Source organism: Rutilus rutilus (genome assembly GCF_951802725.1).
Source record: "Rutilus rutilus genome assembly, chromosome: 10".
Taxonomy (NCBI): Eukaryota; Metazoa; Chordata; class Actinopteri; order Cypriniformes; family Leuciscidae; genus Rutilus; species Rutilus rutilus.
The window spans coordinates 36,061,534-36,074,170 of NC_140215.1; the positions used below are offsets into that span (position 1 = coordinate 36,061,534).

General features: G+C 37.2%; 1 long non-coding RNA gene across 1 annotated transcript; it reads left to right on the plus strand.

Annotated features, from left to right (window-relative positions):
- Window positions 1–3,403: 3,403 nt before the first annotated feature.
- On the plus strand, window positions 3,404–9,836 carry LOC311298708. Its single transcript, XR_014628986.1, has 3 exons — window positions 3,404–3,492; window positions 4,324–4,414; window positions 8,300–9,836. It is a non-coding gene; the product is annotated as an uncharacterized lncRNA (long non-coding RNA).
- Window positions 9,837–12,637: the final 2,801 nt, after the last annotated feature.

Genomic DNA, 12,637 nt, shown 5'->3' on the forward strand with positions numbered 1-12,637 from the left:
GAAGAGGCAGGTGAGGAAGGAGTGACACATGAAGGAGTTACAGATAAAGTAACAGGTGGAGGGTGTGAGGTGAGGTCTTAAAAATAATTAATGATGAATATGTGAAAGTTTGTGCCTTTTATAAATTTTCCACATACAGAAGAGATAAACATAACTGATCATAAGTCCACTGTTACTTTGTTTGCAATATCATATAAGCTACAATTGTTAATTTATTAGGAGAACCATGATGCAGCCATGGAAGAGACAAAGGAGAGGCAGGTGGCACTGCAGGTTGTGAGGTGAGGTTTTAATATGTATTCATAAATGTAATGGATTAAACCCAAGGATGGAGGTTGAGTTGCTGCCTGTTCAATGCCAATTCCTCAATCAATAAACAGAAATAATACAATATGCTTAGTTTCTCATAAGCCTTGAGTCCACTTGATAATTGTTTTCAAGCACCTATTCAAGCTCTTTGACTTCAGTAGCAGGGACTCATCTCTCTGACTTCCAACCGACTAGATGTTAACATACATAGTACATTTAATGGACTCATTAGTGCCCGCTGCACACATCAACTGCACCAGGACACCCCATCACCATCTTGCACATCACATGCTGGAATCCAGTTATTAATTAGTGGATTATCATTCTGTAGTTTTGAAATGGGCTCTTCTTGGGTTCAGGAGCTTTACCTTAGACATGCATCACAGCAACCATATTGTATTTTTAGGAGCAGGAAGGCAGCAGCAGTATGGAGACAGGAGAGGAAGGTACAGGGCCCGAGGTGAGGTCTTAAAAAGGCTTAAGTGATAACATTTGTCTGCTGTAAACAGAGATGTCAGTGTGTGAGTATTTATGAATCTGCAAATCAGTGCTTTGAAATCTTACATATTAAATGTTCAATCTGTGACAAAACCATATTACATTTTTTGCCTTTTTATTTTGTCAAGTCCAGTTCTGATACTGTACTATATTGTTTTGAGTTACTGGTTATGGTGTTATGTGAATGCTAGTGTTGTACATCATGCAGGAGGATCATCAACTGGTTGAGACAGGCAGAAAAAGAAAGAGAGAGACAGGAGAAGACTGACAGGTAAGAGAGATGTGGAAGATTAGCCCTTTATAAGCTTGATGTAAGTGTAGTCTCATGGCCTTGAGTGAGATTGTGACTTTTTTGCTTTAGGGAGTTCAGAGCATGAATGACCAAAGCAGAGGCAGAAACAGGGACAGAGAGTTGAGTGACATTGAAGATTCAAGTCAGAGGATATCAGCCACACCCAAAATGTATACAGACTCAAGTGCTGTCTTATAGAGTTTTACATTTCCAAGAGAGGTGGTCCAAGGAATTTCCCTGGCTGCATTATGATGCATTGCAAAAAGGGGTTTTGTGTTTCTAAAAACCCACACCCTTTGCAGCAAAAGAAGAGCCTGCCTTTATAAATGCATGATTTAAAAATTGGTAAAGAGCGATTGAAAAATTTAAAGCACATGCAAGTAGTCATACACACTGTCATGCTGTCTCTGTGACTACACAAGAAAATCATGCTGTAGACACCCAATTTCCAGTGCTTTGGCAAAGCAACAAGCAGACAATAGGCACTGTCTTGGGAAAATAGTAAGTTCTGTCAAATATTTAGCACGACAGGGACAGGCCCTGAGAAGGCATGAGGATGAAAATAATCATTTGTATCAGCTCTTGAAAGACAAAGCAGAGGATAATGTCCTTTTAGACAAATGGTTGCAGAGACCCCACACTGTAAAAAATTATTTCCATGATTTGTTAACACAACATATTTTCTTTTGTCAAATCAACTTAGATGCACTAATGTTGTTCAGATAACAAAACATTTTTAGTTAAGGTTTATTAAACTAATGGTTTGGTGGCAATTCACTGATATAAAATAAAAACATTAGTTGATTCTACTAATAGATAGTTCACTAGACTTCTGAGTCTTAATTTTCCCTGCGCATGCGCCGGACTACCGGGAGTAGCCTACGACACGACGACACTTAATTGACTTGAACGAGAGGGCGCGATTTTCTCCTCTAGCTTCTTCAGAAGCAGTCGTCGGTTTATGGTAAGTAATTTTAAAATTCAGTGTCTTAATAGACTGGTTTTCTCTAAGGGTAATTTAATTTATTTGCTAGGAAGCGAGAATTCGGAAGAAGGTTTAATTCTGTAATAATTTTGCCTCAGAAGTTCCCACTGAGGATATTTTATATTTCTCATCTTTACAGTTTAGTAAGGCTGTTAGTGAAGCGTTTCAACCTTAAAATAATCCTGATAAATAACAATATTTTAGTTATTTTTCATTTTTGTCTTGATTAAACACGAATGCGTATTGCCCGTTTTAAAATATAATGTATTCAGGTTAAGTTAACGTTACATTTAAGAGAAGGAAACGGCAATAAGTAATAGAGATTGAACTGTTAACGTTATACACTTGCTTCTTAAGCAATAAGTGTTCAAATGAATCTTTTTATGTGATATTTCAGACGTGTTGAGGTTTTGTACATGTTTGCCAAGTTACACGACGTAACTTTGTAACACAGCTGAACGGGAAGGCGCCATATTCTTCTTCTAGGCTGTTTATGGTAAGTATTAATCTCAACTGGTTTAGTCTAAGATTAATTTAATGTATTTCCTAGGCGGCAAAAAGTCCGAAAATGGTTTAAATTTATTATAATTCTGCATCAAAAATGTCGTCCTCTTTTTCGTTGACCCGTTTCCATTGAGTCCATTTATATACATAACGTTAACGTTAGTGGTTTAATGTTAACGTACTTTGCTTTCACACATGAGCCTTTTATACGTTTTTTACATTTTAGAGATCATTTGTGAACGGATCCTAAACATGTTAAAGATGTGAGGAGCAGCCTGCTTTATTTACCCAGAGACAGGTTAGCATTCTTTACTAAAACATGGGTTAACTGTTACTTTTGTAATACAGCATTGCCTTGCATTATAAACCATTTTTTTAAACTACCTATTCTAAAACTTAAAACACTTATTTATTTATTTTAATCTTTAGAACCCCTTTTCTCAATACTTGGGTTACTTTGTCAAAACTCTTCACACAGTAAGCACAACAGTGGTCTATGTGGGTTAAACTGTGGATAATTTATCACTGCTTTGGCACAAAATAAATTCAATGAATATATCTTTCAATTAATCTTTGCATGATTTCTTGTCTCTTACAGACAACCATTACCAAACCTACAGGCCAATCTGCACGTTTACATAGGCTACTCTTTTGAAAACTGAAAAGGTGACCTCAGTATTGAGAAAATGTGTCCTAGCAATTGTAAAAAAAAAAAAACTGTAATATTCTAATTGTGGGTCTGTCATTTTACTAGATTGCTGAAAATTTCGACGCATTGTGTCCACCGACATTAAGGCGACCTTTTCCATGGGCTTGATGAGTAACGAGTAATGGATTTTTGCGGTTGTACCAAGCCAAAGACATTGGAGAACTCAAGACCCTGATTCAGTCTCTTAAGGATGATGTGAGTATATGTTAATTTATTTTTAGAAAAATGGTTCCAGTGTCACATGCCTGATTAATTAAAATTTCCATGCAACAGCATAGGCATGTTTCCACAATCGGGCCAAAATCGAGCATGCTAGTGCGCGTGCCAGGGCCTTGATCAGGCCTCAAATGGGCTTCCTCGGGGCAAATGGCCAGAGCTTTTTGGAGGTATTTTATTATATAAAATAAATGTATCATGTTATTTTATCAGGCAACCAGCTAACTTCAACATTTAAGACAATTTTCAGTTCAAAACTCACTTTAAGACACCAGCGAGTGTTGCGATTCGATGGAGATTGTGATCACTGTGAAGCAGATATATATTTATATGTGATGCTAAAGGCTACTTATGCTAACCATAGCGATAATAAATACACATGTTTTATGTCTCTTTTTTCCCTTTCCCTTTTTTTCCCATTTGTTGATGCTCTTTTATATGAAATGATTAATACCATTTGATTTAGAATGATTGATAAGCACTCCTGACACAAAGTAATGTTAACGTCACTGTAACATTTTTATTGTAAAACATTGGTCAAATATTGATACTAGAATCTCAAGTCTTTAAGTAATGGTGGGGTTGTCTGATGTTGTTCTAGGGAGCCATGTTAAGGGTGGGTTTGAGGGAATCACTGCAGAGCTACTGGCCTGAAAGTGGAAACGCAACTTGATTTTGGCCTCAGTGCTCGAGGTCCGAGGCTATTGGCCCTCTCCCGGCACGCTGTTTGCCCTGGCTTGCACTGGCCTGACAGTGGAAAAGTGGCTTATGACTACTAGTTTTTATTTAAAACAATGTTTTTCATTGCAGAGCTTAAACCAATGTAGAAGAGCAGTTGTCCTTTTTTGGGTTTCCTTACTTCCTTAAAGAGGAAACCTCCAAGTTCATCAAAATTTGTGAGGTATGTAAATATCATGTTTGTTGTAATACAATAAAGTCAGGGCTCAATGCTAAGGATTTTTTCTACTGGCTATCGCAGATACAAATATCATAGTCGATGCTTAAAGGAGAACTTCGGTCAATTTTAACATTGAGCTAATTTTTTGGTACATTTGGAGTGCTGTCAATACTGAAAACAACGACAAAAATCGGTGTTGCCTACACCGTGTTATCCTCTTTTTAAAATTTGCACCCTGTTGACTTCAATAGGGCAAGTGCTAAACCTGCTTTTAGCCTCTTAACATCCTTGATGTGTCATTACAAGTGCACAGCCAATGTGAGTGATTCCTTCAGCGTGAACACGTGTGACTCTGACTGCAGTAGATGTGAAAGATATCAATAAAAATGATGTTAATTCAGCCAGCGCTCATACCTGTGTATACAGTACATCCTGTTTTCGGTTGAAGTCCATAGTAATCGATTGTCGAGTTCACGCGCAATGGTTTAGTACCTATGATCACGCGCGTGAACTCGACAATCGATTACTATGGACTTCAACCGAAAACAGGATGTATACACAGGTATAAACGTGCTGGCCGAATTAACATCATTTTTATTGATATCTTTCACATCTACTTGGCTTGGGCGGTATTCGAATTTTGATACCGTCAAACCTCCTCCCTATTTTACCGGGGTATACGGTATTACCGTGACTAATTAAAAATTATGACATAATGGGCTCAGACGGCGTCACCAAACTGTTGGCTTGTGCCTACACCGTTCAGAAACTGAATGCCAGATCGGGCAAAAAAAATAAAAATAATCAAGCCCAACCCGTGCACGTTGTGTCTGAGTCCGGCCGACGGCATTAACTGTTATTATGAGCCCGAGCCCGCATTATTCAACATAATATCTGTGTGCGTGCAACAAGCAAGAAGTGCCTTTGTAATCCGGTGACGCGTGTCCATTGATTTTTATTAATAAAACTTTTCTGCAAAGATGGAAGTTGACGATCGCCATCTCAGTAGTGAGAAATGCACATCATTACACAATCTGAGAGTGGCCTTTTTCTTTTCGTTTTGAATTGTTTCGTTTAAAGAAATTGACGATCGGCATCTCCGTAGTGAACGCTATAGAGAGAAATGCACATCATGGATTACAGAGAGTACGTTAGGCTAGTCTATTTATTTTCGTTTTGAATGGTTTCGTTTAATGAAATTGATGATCGCATCTCCGTATGAACGCGCCTAGAGAGAAATGCACATCATGGATTACTTAGCCTAATCAGTGAGTAGCCTATTTCTTTCGTTTTTAATTGTTTCGTTTAAATAAATTTCAAGCTTTATTTATATATATTTGTCATGTCTGTGAGGCATAGCCTACACTGAGTTTCGGTTAATTTATGAGATTTCAATGCAAGTGACCGCGGCATGCCCATCATGTCATGATTATCCAGGCAATTGGTTGATGAAAAATTTATTAAAATTAAGAAACAAAATATACAAAATTCGTTTTAAAGAGGCCTTTTACAAAACGAAATTTATTGAAGTGGATCGTCTGACTCCCTATGCATCCCATCTTATTTGTGCCGTTAACTTTTCATAATCAACAAAGATGGAAAAAATAACATTAGAATATTTTAACAAATACGAAACTTAATGCGCTTATTTAATGAACTCGAGAACAAAATGCATCCTGGCAGCAGTGAGTGGGCGGTTGTTTCGGAGATGCGACATTAGGTTAGAGGTGTTTACATCTCTCGTATTTACCGCCTCTCCCTTCTCATTTGGTTGGAACCAGAAATATTGCCAAACTGCAACCACACATAAGCATTTTTTAGGCAATAAATAAATTATATATATTATAGGCTATATAAGTGCCGGTAATGACGGTATTGAAACTGATACCGGTGCTATTTTAAGATCCCGCGGTATCCGATATTACCGTAATACCGCCCAACCCTAACATCTACTGCAGTCAGAGTCACACGTGTTCACGCTGAAGGAATCACTCACATTGGTTGTGCACTTGTAATGACACATCAAGGATGTTAAGAGGCTAAAAGCAGGTTTAGCACTTGCCCTATTGAAGTCAACAGGGTGAAAATTTTAAAAAGAGGATAACACGGTGTAGGCAACACCGATTTTTGTCGTTGTTCTCAGTACTGACAGCACTCCAAATGTACAAAAAAATGAGCTCAATGTTAAAATTTATCGGAGTTCTCCTTTAAACAATATATCGTCCAGACCAAGAAAAGTCTATTTTTGTGTTCTAAAATATTTTATCAACACATCGCACTTTGTTGGACTGCAAAGCTAAAAGTTTTTCAGTAAAATAATTTATGTCACATTATTAGTGTCATGTTTGTTTTTTTTTGTTTTTTTTTCTTATGGGGATGGGGTTTGGCCAATGTCTTTTCTTTTTTTCAGGGGAGGGGGGTCTACCACATGTAGAATGTAAAGTTCTTTGGAGTAACTGAAATAATTTTAAGCTATTTTAACTGACGTGGCCAAGACCTAGCATTATTGGTTTAAAATAATTAAAACATTAAAGAACATTTGCCATTAATTGTACTATAGATTAGGGCTGAGCGATACATCGAATTTTCATCGTCATTGCGATATGATCTCGCACAATGAACACATTGCAACAGACAGCCTGACACGATGAATAATGCCTGGTTCAGATTACAAGATTTTTGTGTCTGTTACGATAGTCACGGTGTCAGATTACACGATTTTGACTCTTGACTCGTGTCATGGACAAGAAACGTCAGACTACACGTTGCTTTCCGGCCAGTCATCGCGTGCCGTCACACGCACACATTGACTCGCACGCGCACACACACACACTCACTGTCCCTCGCTCAATCACTCACTTGCGCTCACTCGCGCGCACACACACACACACACACTCGCTCACTCGCGCGCACACACTCACTGTCCCTCACTCACTCACTCACACACACACACACACGCTCACTCGCTCACACACACTCACTGTTGCTCGCACTCTCACTCACTCGCGCACACTCACTCTCGTTTAAATACTCAACCTGTCGTAGAGGACCGTTAAAAAAATTAAACATGCTAGTCTTTCTGTTGTGATGTCGTGAAGCATCGCAGACGCAACATAGATTGTCGCCCACTATGACACTATACGAGATGAAACGATCAAATCTTGCGTCCCAACGCCCGTTGTCGTTTACGAATCCCCACGACACCCTACGTCAAACGGATCGTGCCAAAATCATGTAATCTGAACCAGGCAGGTAATAAACGTTTGAGAATCACGCAAAGAACCTATTAATGTGACGTTTTGAGGTCTTTGAGTTCTGTTTTATGAATCTGTTTCTATGTTTTCAGTTTCTGTGATCCGTTTTCCCCTGTCTTTTGTGATTTTGGTTTAGTCCTGTTTTCCCCGGTCTGTTTAATTAGTTCATTTGTGTCAGCTGTGTCTTGTTTATCATCCTGTTTGCCTGTGTATATATACCCCAGTGTTTTACTCAGTCTTGGTCTGTCGTCGTCAGATTATGGTTGTCTTTGTATGGTTAATGTTTGATTCCTGGAGTTTTGTCTTTTGATTTTGTAATCTGAAACCATTTCAGTTCTAATAAATAAATACTTTGTTTTTGAATTACTTAAACCTCGTCTCAGCATCCTGCCTGTTACAACCCTGACAATTAAAGTACTAAGACATGGGAACAGTATAGCTAACATTCACATTTGAATATTTATCGCAAGTCGTATCGTCATCGCATCGCAGCTTTTCCTCATATCGTGCAGCCCTACTATAGATTCTATGGACTATGCTTTCCTCTGTTTAAAACTCATTCATTGTTAACCTACAAATGCTTTGTAATTTTGTAATTTTATGATTCATAGTAATTTCCCTTTTCTCTTATTAGTCAACTGATGAGGAAGAGGTGGTGAAGGGGATGAATGTTGGGCTCTTGGTGGTCACAGAGGAGAACACTGCAAACCTTCTCCCAAAGGAAATAATTGATGTGGCTGTGGTGTTAGAGGAGGAGATTGTGCTTGATGGCTTAAAGGACGTGTCAAATGCCTTTGCTGTACTAATGGGGCTTCTTTATGCTCTGGATATCACTTACCCCGAAGAGGTCAAATATACATTTGAAGTACTCCAAAAAGTGCTCATGAAAATTGGTGGCGAGGCATGTTTGCGGAATAAGGAACAAACTGTTCAGTGTTTAGTGGAAGAGGATTTTACTCTCCCCTACTCACACTCACTGACATTCTGACTTGATGTTTTTATTCATCAACTTTGAAGACAAAATCTCAGAAACAAATATAACTCTTTGCTAGCTCTAATGAAAAGGAGAAAATCATTTTGTTCAAAGATATGCAACTTCAATGTAAGTGTTTATTTTTTATATATGTCGCATCTTTCTCACCTTTTTTACCCCTGACCTGTTTTCATGCCTGATAATTGAAGTAATCCATGTGACTCCAGTGGATTAAGCTCAAGTTTATGAAGTGAGAGCTTTGTATGCACAAAAAAAAAAAAATTATGATTGTGCGTTGAAGATTGATTGATTCATATTTTGTAAATATTTGTATTTTTGCACTAAGCACTCACATCACTTCATAAACTTAAGGGTTAAACCACTGGAGTCACATGGATAACTTCTATGATGTCTTTATTAAATTTCTGGGGCTTGAAAGTGGTAGTTGCATAGGCTGTCAATGGATGGACAAAAAGCTCTCAGATTTCATTAAAAATATCTTAATTTGTGTTCCAAAGATGAATTAATGTCTTACAGGTTTGGAACGACATGAGGGTGAGTACTGACAAATTTCATTTTTGGGTGAACTTACCCTTTAAATTCTGTTTGAGAAATGCTTTTTATTCGTTGAGATTTGTTATGAATAGTGGCCTGATATTTTGTGGTTTGCTTGTCAACAGTTTTCTCATTTCATTCACTTTATGAGGTTGTACATACTCGCATACTCCATACTTGTATTGTTTTATCGAACAGACAAAATATTGTTTTGAGCAAATGATTTTCATGTGTAATGTTCATTAAATGGGTTTTTTGTTTTTAATTATATTGCACTTAATTCAAGCTGATGTTAATGTCATCACACTGACATTTGTTTATTCTCACACATGCTTGACATTTATATCAGCAGCCTGTATCCTGTTGCTTTAATGTTTTTGTTTTTTTCAAACAGCAGTTAATTCTGTCATAGGCCTACTAATTTATACTAAGATATACTTGTCAGACAATTCAATGAATTCATATTTTTGTGAATGTTATAATAAATGTTAAAGTTATGGTTTATTTGTGCTCAGTTATTCCAGAATTTGTTTTAACAAAAAAGCTTTTGTCATGTTAAATTGTGTTGAAGTTGACTTAACTCATAATGAAGTTGACTTAACTCATAATTTTAAGGCAACCGTGTAAACTTCTTAGTTAATTGTTACAACAAATTATATGTAGTTAAGTTGAAGTTGACTTAACTCATAATGAAGTTGACTTAACTCATAATTTTAAGGCAACCGTGTAAACTTCTTAGTTAATTGTTACAACAAACTATATGTAGTTAAGTTGAAGTTGACTTAACTCATAATGAAGTTGACTTAACTCATAATTTTAAGGCAACCGTGTAAACTTCTTAGTTAATTGTTACAACAAACTATATGTAGTTAAGATTACGTTGAGTTAACTTAAAATAGTTTGTTCATACAATATTGAATTAAGTTGAGTGAATTTAAATTTGTAAGTTAACTTAATCCCTTTGATTGCTTGAATAAGTTGATACAATATTTAATCCTAAATTATGACAACAACAAAAAACGTTAAGTTAAAAAATAATCTTTGATTCAAATAACAAAATAATAGTTGAAACAACAAAATCACTTGTTGTAAAAACTCACATTTTTAGTTTCAATGAACTCAAAATTTTAAGGCAACCAGGTAACTTACTTTTTTTAGTCAAACTAACAAATCATTTTTTACAGTGCAGAAAGAATACATTAGCCCAGAGATCACGGGCGGATCTACAGGGGGTCCCCCCAGCTGCTCCCCTAACTTTGATGATCCAAAAACTGTACTTGTAAAAACAACCCGCCACTATGTCCAATACATTTACCAAAAGTGAACAATTTAATTTTTAATTTTAAATGTATTATTAGCCCCTACCCCTCAAATACTTAGCTACTTCCCTGATTCAAATGTGCAGAGCGGCCTTCGCTCAGTCTGGCTCACACACAGCGAGTCTGCTGCGGTGTGGTGGCCCTGCAACCCGACTGGAGAGACTGAGCTGCCCCAGAGCCTCTGAAGGTGAAGTGAGTTTCCCCAGGTGTAGTTTAAACACACGTTTAACTTAAAGTTACATTTGTAATGAATGTATTGTATGCTAAAGACGATTCAGCATCAGCAAAAACAGTGAGTCTATTACGTTAGCCAAAATCAGCGGTCAAATCGCTCCCTCGTGATTTGTAAGAGCACTCTTCCCTTTGATTAGCCTAATTTTGATTTTAGTAAAGACAAGAACAGCTTAATAAAAAATATAAAATATAGTTTATATCCATAACGTTTACTGATGGTCGCCGTTACGCCAATGTTACGTTACAACCAGAGGTGTCAAGTAACGAAGTACAAATACTTCGTTACATTACTTAAGTAGAAATTTTGGGTATCTATACTTTACTGGAGTAATTATTTTTCAGACGACTTTTTACTTCTACTCCTTACATTTTTACGCAATTATCTGTACTTTCTACTCCTTACATTTTAAAAATAGCCTCGTTACTCCTACCAGTTCATTTCGGCTTGTTTTCATCCGGCTTGTCGTCGTTAAAAAAAAATTGGCCAATTACACAAACGGTTTAGATCTGAGTCCCGCCTCCTGAACACACATCGCTAAACTGATTGGCTTTGTGTTTTCTTTCTAACTTGTGAGAGGCTGTAGTCACATTTGGTTGTGTGAAGCGCCAAAACTCCTCCGAGTCCAGAAAACCAGATGCGGTAAGCGAGGGAGAAATGAACAGTTCTGTGCTCAACAATACGAGGCAAATCGCGTCAAATATTGATTTGGGGACAGACGTTTTTACAATATAATGACAATCGTAACATAACACTAACATAATCGTGTGTGTGTGTGTGTGTGTGTGTGAGAGAGAGAGAGCGAGAGAGTGTGAGTGTTGTGTGTGTGTGTGTGTGTGTGTGTTGTGTGTGTGTGTGTGTGTGAGAGAGCGAGAGAGAGAGTGTGTGTGTGTGTGTGTGTGTGTGTGTGTGTGTGTGTGTGTGTGTGTGTGTGTGTGCAACTCTACATTATAGGGTCAAAATATCCCCACAAGATGTCAATATCCGAAATCCTTGTCCTTTAGGGGATTTTTTTTCTTCCAGAAAACAGACTTTTGTTTTTTGAAAATGTAAAAATGCAGACAGTTTTCTGTGATAGGTAAGGTTAGTCTATAGAGGGGTAGAATACACAGTTTGTTTGTACAGTATAAAAAGCATTATGTCTATGGAAAGTCCCCATAAAACATGAAAAAATAACATTGCTTGGTCTGTTGAAGGCTGGTCTTGTTGAAATGAAAGGCCTGTTGATCAAATCATCCCAGTCTCATCAGCTGGACTGAAAGAAGTTTCAGTGATCTTAGGACACTGAAAACATGGCTCAGAGCAATGGTCACAAGTGACACGACAGTATTGCTGTGTGTCGTGTCCAACAGGACAAACTGGACAGAATTGATGTGAAACATATGCCAACAGTTCATTTCTGTTAAATGATTAGTTCACTTAGTTAAAAATGAAAATTCTGTCATCATTTACTCACTCTCGAGTTGTTTCAAACCAGTTTCTTTCTTCTGCTGAACACAAAAGAAGATATTTTGAAGAATGTTGATAACCAGACTGTTGATGGTAGCTATTGACTTCCATAGTATTTTTTTTCTACTAAGGAAGTCAATGGGGTCCATCCACTGTCTGGTTATTGACATTCTTCAAAATATATTCTTTTGTGTTCATCAGAAGAAAGAAATTCATACAGGATTGAAACAGTTTGAGGGTGAGTAAATGATTTTCAGTTTTGGGTGAACTATATCCCTTTAATGAAAGATGCAGACATGTGTTTGGCCTCTTCAAAAAGCAAGGAACAAGACAGTATTGCACTATTGCATTGCACTATGAGCGGAGTAAAGTTAAGTCTCTGTTATACTGCCACCATGTCTTTATTAGTTATTTGTAACATTACAGAATTAATTAATTTACGTA